Consider the following 7113-nt stretch of genomic DNA (forward strand, 5'->3'; position numbering starts at 1 on the left):
AGAATTATGCATTTTGACTGATCCTGCCCTATCCCTTGGGCTTATGGTGGGTGGTGGGTTTTTTAATGGAAAAGTGGGAGGGGGAGAGAAAGAAACTGCATTAAAATGCAGTCCAAAATAGTCACAAATGGAATGAATTACACAGGGGAGGGAGATCAGATGGGGATTAGATTGGAGCTCCTAGTGTATCTGTATGTGAATGGATGGATGGATGAATGAATGAATAGGAAAAAGAAATCTGCAGTCGCCTGAAAGCTGGATGAAAAGACAGAAGTGCACCCCTGAGAATATATAGGGAAAACTAAAGAGAGCTGGATGTATTTGTAGACACGGTGATAATGAAGAAAATGTTCAGAAGTGGTCAGGGAGGCAAGGCTTGTCATGGAAAAGATGAAAAAAAGAGGTTTGGGACAGAAATGAATCAAAAACCATTAGCTCTGTTTCTAGAGAAAGGCTATGTGTTTATTCGCTGGGGCTCAACTTTGCTCAGAAACATCTTTTTTTTTGGAAACTCTTCCAACATTCAAGGAGGTGAACCATCTGTACTCAGACAGGAGGGATTTTGTATGTTCCAGGGTTTGGACCATAGTGGTGATGGGGAAATGGATGCCAGGTAAAGCTGCAGGTGGAGGCACACTAGTTGTAGGAACATTTCCAAGAGGTAAATGGGAGGGGGGAATTAAATGAGCCCCAATCCACAAGGAGGTTTTAGAATCCAGTATAAGGATTTTTTTTTAAAGGAGCACAGAGATACTGCTTTGACTGAAGTCCTGCAATCCCAACCCACTGCTTCTCCCCTGCTTCCTCAGGCTTTGAGGTCTCCCAATGCAAGAAGACCTTAGTTGCCCCTTCCCCATGACATCTTGTCTTGCATAGGTGCATCTTGAAGTTGAAGGCACAGTTTTGAGGGCAGCTAAAATGTTTGAAGTTGCGTGGCAACATGTCATCCCTTGAATTTGGGGGATTGAAGTTTTTCCCCCCTTGTACTTCCCCACCTCCCTCCCCTCTGTTACTATGGCAACTTTGTCCTGGACCGACTCCAGTCCAGGAAATATTTGTGATGCTGCATATGCTGTTGAATGACATTTTCAGTGTTAGTCAAATAGATAAACCTGGGTTTGGATCAGGCAAGGCAATCTGGAGCCAAGAAATCTGAAGTTGCTTGGTAAGTCGGGCTTTTTGATAACTCACTGGTTGCCACTTGATTTCTCAGGGGCTCAATTCATGGAGTTGGTTTTAACTTTGAAAGCCTCCCTGGCTATGGACCTAAGATGTTCAGCTCTTGAGAATACCACCACCTCCAGAGCCCTGTTTGGGGGCAATTCCTATGGAGTTTATCACACAGGTGGGATCCCATGCAAAAACGGGATTTAAACTGGAACCCCCCCCCGCAAAAGTGGATTGATTTTCAGATGACGTTTAACATTAAACGGGACAGAAAGTGGAAAAAACCTGCAAAAGTGGATTGATTCTCAGGTGACATCAGGGTTAATGAGTACTAACGCAACATTAATCGGGACAGAAAGTCAACAAAATGCACTGCTTTTTTACTTTTGGAAAATCCCGAAAGTAAAAAGTGGCACATTTTGTTGACCTTCTGTCTGGGTTAATGTCGTGTTAATGCTCATTAACCCTGATGTGTCTGAAAAACAACCTGGTTTTGAGGGGTTTCTTTCTGGGTTTTAAATCCCATTTATGCATGGGATTTGAGCACTTTGCCTCTGTGTGATAAACTCCTAGAATCAAAGTATCATACAGTTGGAAAGAGACCGCAAGGACCATCCAGTCCAACCCCCTGCCATGCAGGAACACACAATTAAAGCACCCCCAACAGATGGCCATCCAGCCTCTGTTTAAAAACCTCCAAAGAAGGAGAGCCCATTACTCTCAAAGGGAGCATGTTCCACTGTCAAACAGCTCTTACTGTCAGGAAGTTCCTCCTAATGTTTAGGTGGAATCTCTTTTCCACCTAAACATACCCATCAACTCTCTCAATTTGGCAGGGACAGTCCTGATTAAACCTATGCTGTCCCACATTTTCAGTTACTTTTAAAATGTCCTATTTTCATTCTTCTTCTCTCACTTTCCCTCTTCATCAGGTTACTTCAGTTCTGCAAACTGAGTTCAAAGTGCAAAAGAATTTGCATTCCGTTAACTCAGCAGGGACCAGAGGAGAGAGATAGGATGGGGAACACCTGGCTGAATGAGACTACGTGTGAAAGGGATCTAGAAGTCCTAGTAGACCACAAGTTCAACATCAGTCAACAGTGTGAGGCACCTAAAAAGGTCACTGCAAATCTAGGCTGCATCTAGGCTGCATCAATAGAAGTCTAGTGTCTAGATCAAGAGACGTAATAGTGACACTCTGTTCTGCTTTAGTCAGGCCTCACCTGAAATACTGTGTCCAGTTCTGGGCCCCGCAATTCAAAAAGGATGTTGAGAAGCTGGAGCGTGTCCAGAGAAGGGTGACCAAAATGGTGAAGGGTCTGGAAACCATGCCTTATGAGGAGAGACTCAGGGAGCTAGGTAGGCTTAGCCTGAAGAAGAGAAGGTTTAGAGGTGATATGATAGCCCTGTTTAAATATTTGAAGGGATGCCATATTGATGATGGAGCAAGCTTGTTTTCTGCTGCTCCAGAGAATAGGGCCCAGAACAATGGATGCAAGCTCCAGGAAAATAGATTCCACTTCAACATTAGGAAGAACTGCCTGATACCAAGAGCTGTTTGACAGTGGAACACACCCCCTTGGAGTGTGGTGGAATCTCCTTCTTTGGAGGTCTTTAAACAGAGCCTGGATGGCCCTCTGTCAGAGGTGCTTTGACTATGTATTCCTGCATGGCAGAACCTTGTGGTCTCTTCCAACTCTATGATTCTATGAAAGGAAGGGGACATCATTTTACTCTGGCTTAGGAAAAAGCAAACTGCTGCAGCCTCTCCTAGCTTGTGTGGTCTTCCCCATTAATAACATTTGCCATCTTGACCACACTCTGATGTTGGCTACACACATCCCAGTTTTCATCTGTGAAATGTTGGAGTGTATGGGAAAAGACTTCCTTGCTCCCAGAAATTAGAACTGGTGGAAGGAAATTATGGGCCCTTCCAGATGTTGTTGCATGCGTCTCCCAGCATTCCACACCACTGGGTTATGTTGGCTAGGGCTGATGGGAATTCTGCTCCAACAACATTTGGGGACTGCATGATTCTTCCCCCGCAGCAGAATGAAATACCATGATCACTTTAGTTTTAGAAAAACTGTGACAGCACCTTTTTACATTTTTTAAAAAAATACTGCGCTAATGATACTTCCTTCTCAAATTGGTTTTAGTTCCTGTTAACTCCCTGAGGTGCTATTTCTTTTCTTTTTTTCTTTCTGGAATAGTAGAAGAAACATAAATAACAACATATAAAACAATACATAAATTAATTTAAAAGTTGCATGAAGCCGGAAAAGTTACTTTTTAAAGCTAGCTGGGGGATTCTGGGCATAGTGGACCAAAGGGAAACTTTTCTCAGCTCTATAGTTTTTTTGTGGGTTTTTCAGGCTATATGGCCATGTTCTAGAAGATTTTCTTCCTGACATTTCACCAGCATCTGTGGCTGGCATCTTCAGAGAATGCTTTGCCTGGAAAAAGTGGGTCTATATATACTGTGTGAGCCTGGGAATGCTGGAGTGATTTGCATGTGTATTGTTCTGTTTCTGATGGCAGGCCTCAGGCTGGGAGGCTAATGCAAAAGAGGATTAGTGTCTGCTAATTACTGATCCTTATCTGCTGGGAAAGCCCCTGACTCCGAATGGTTTCCCATTTGCATTTACTGAGTCCTTATTTTGCTATTCCTCAGGACTGGTAGCCAAATTTTCTTCACTTTAAGGGTTTCTTCTTTCCGGTTGAAATTATCCAGATGTTTGTGGATTTCAATGGCTTCCCTGTGCATCCTGACATGGTACTGGTTGGCATGGTCCAGGATTTCAATGTTTTCAAACAGTATTTTATGCCCAGGGTAGTTTGTGGCATGTTTCTCAGCTCCTTTTTCAGACCAAGACTTCTTTTTCATGATGGGGATTCATCTCTTTGGAATATGTGGAATTAATAATATAGAGGAAAATGAGAAGAACCCCCCTTTTCTCAATATTGCCTAGCCAGCAAGCCAAATTAGGATAGAAGATCAGAGAAGAACATGGAATCAGAACTCCTTGAGGTGGAGAGAGGTGCCCCACAAATCATCTGAGGTTTTAGCTGTCTGGACCTCATTACAAACTACAAGGTTTGTTTGAGCTAGGGCTGCAAACTTTAATCAATTTATCAAGGTAATTAATCAATCAACCTGTCAGTGTTTTTTTAAAAACAAACCAATTAACCTGATAATTGGGGCACCAACTCCTTTCCCGTTGAAGAAAATTCTGGGTGTCTTAACAGCCACACCAGTGCCTTGCGGTGAGTGTTCAGCAGTGCTGAAAAACTGTGGATGAGCTGCACGTATCTCTTGATTCTGCAGGGGTTTACCAAGCAAAAGCGGAAAACCTCTAGCCTGCTGAGAGATTGGAGCAGTGTCAGCTTTTGTTGTCTCTGAACATGCCAGTTAAACCCATAACTCAAAGAAAGTTAGAGTGTGTGTTACCTGTCTTCACAAATCTGCCGGGAATAAGAAAGATGCCTTTCTGTCCTTTGAAAGCTGAGCGACAGCATTTTGTTTTTGTTTTGTTTTAAAATATAAAGCCATCTCCTTAAACTGTCAGGATGCTCCTTTAGTGAGATGCTGCTGTATGCAAGTATATGTAGATATTATTGTTTCTGCAGACAAATGCATTGATTCTTCAATTTCTTTAATGAGGAAAAGTGAAAGAATTAACTGCATAAAAGACTTTGATCCAGTGCAAGGAGCGCATTATCCCCCACCCCACACATATATTCTCTAGAACAGTGACAAAAGGAGGTACTTTCTCACATAACACTTATTTTTCTTATAACACTTATTTAATCTTTCGAACCCAATGCAACAAAATGTAGTGAAGGTTACCAACTTGGATGGTTAAGAGGATAAGGGAAAGTCATGGAGAGTAAGGCTATCAGTGACAGTTAAATTAATTTAATTTTTATTTATTACAATATTTATACTCTGCCTTATATCAAAAGATTTCAGGGGGGCTTACAAATGACATTAAAACAAGCTAAAGAGCCTAAAGCAATAAAAATAAGTTACAAGCATATTAAACATCATAATGAATTAAAAACAGATTTAAAAGATTTAATTTTTAAAAAGCTATGTAAAACAGTATTTTACGACCCTAGTGACCAGGCTTTAATTCCTGCTTGACCATGAAACCTACTGAGGAACTTTTGGCAAGTCACATACTCTCAGCCTCAGGGAAGGCAATGGCAAACCTCAGAACAAATCTTGCCAAGAAAATCCCATGAGCCTTGGGGTCAACATAGGTTGGAAAAGACTTGAAGGCACATAATAACAACAAAACAGTATTTCAGATGAATTAATGTGACCCAAAGGCCTTAATGAATAGCCAATTTTTCACTTGGCACCTGAATGAAATGAGTGTTGGTGCCAATTGGGCCTCCCATAGCCCAACACAGCGTATTGATCCCACTGGTGGGACACAGAGGAGCCTACCCCACCAGCAGACCTCAATCCTCAGGCAGGAACATATGAGGAGAGGTGTTCCCTCAAGTATCAAGGCCACACACTGTTTAGGGCTTTAAATGTTATCATAAGAAACTTGATTAAGACTGGAAAAGAACTGGCAGCCAATGCAGTTTTTTAAAAAAAGACTGGTGTTAATTTTTACATTGGCTGCTCATACCTATATGTTACCTTTTGGATCAGAGGAAGTAGTCATAGGAGCTTATTGCATGGCTTAATAATCTGTTTTATCTTTATCCATTTTAAGTCTTAATTCGGGCTGCATCCTGATCTTATCGGAAGGTTTTTGCCACCGAATCTGCTACACATCCTGGGTACAGCCCTGCTTCCAGGAGCACTCCTCATAGCTCTTTTCAGATCTGGGAGTTTTCTGGCTTAAGAAAATTGCTCTTGGAAGCAGGGATGCAGCTGGGATGTATTCAGGCAGCAGATTTGGTGGCAAAAACCTTCCAATAAGATCAGGATGCAGCCTGAATTAAGACTGGATGGGGTAAAATGGATTATTAAGCCATGCAACAAGCTCCATAGAATCATACTTGGTCAAATAACATCATCATAGAGTTGGAAGAGACCCCAAGGGCAATCCAGTCCAACTCCACTCTATCATGCAAAAAGAAACAATCAAAGCAATCCTGACAGATGGCCATCCAGCCTCTTTTTAAAAACCTCCAAAGAAGGAGACTCCACCACTTTCCAAGGGAGTGTGTTGCTCCTGCTGGCAGAAAGTTCTTCCTAATGTTGAGGTGGAATCTCTTTTCCTCTAGTATGCATCCTTTGCTCATGTCCTAGGACATTATCAGACAAGGGAAACTGGAAGTATAATCCAATGGCAATCTGAACACATTCATGAGGTTTAACATTATTGTGTGATAGACTACCACACACAATTTCCATCAATGGGAAGTCAGTCTGAACATAATCATGGGGTTTCATGTTATTGCGGGAGAGGCGATCACATGCAATTTCGAGCAATGGCAAGCTATTTTCAGGCAATGGGAAGTCAGTTCAAACGCAATTCAAATTCATGTAAATTCGCTGAACTAGCGAATTCATGTGAATGCATTCTGGCCCCACTTTCTTTTCATCTGAAATTAAGAGAAATACCTCCCGTGTAATAAACTCTCTAGTCTCTGGAGCAGCAGAAAAAAAATCTTGCCTCATCCTCAGCATGACATCCTTTCAAATATTTAAGCATGACTATCACATCACCTCTTAATTGTCTCTTCCCCAGGCTAAACTTATCCAACTCTCTAAGTCACACCTCACAGGGCATGATATCTAGACATTTCACCATTTTGGTCGCTTTCCTCTGGCCTTGCTCCAGCTTGTCAATTTCCCGCTTGAATATCTCTAAATGCCAATTTAGTCCTCTAGATGCCAGTGGTAGGGGAACACAGTCAAGATGTTGCCTTTGGGCACATGTCCTAGTTTTGGGCTTGCCAGAAGCCGCCTAGTTGGCC

This window comes from Sceloporus occidentalis, unplaced genomic scaffold (assembly GCF_023333645.1).
Source record: "Sceloporus occidentalis isolate IW3139 unplaced genomic scaffold, rSceOcc1.0.p SCAF_14, whole genome shotgun sequence".
Classification (NCBI taxonomy): domain Eukaryota; kingdom Metazoa; phylum Chordata; class Lepidosauria; order Squamata; family Phrynosomatidae; genus Sceloporus; species Sceloporus occidentalis.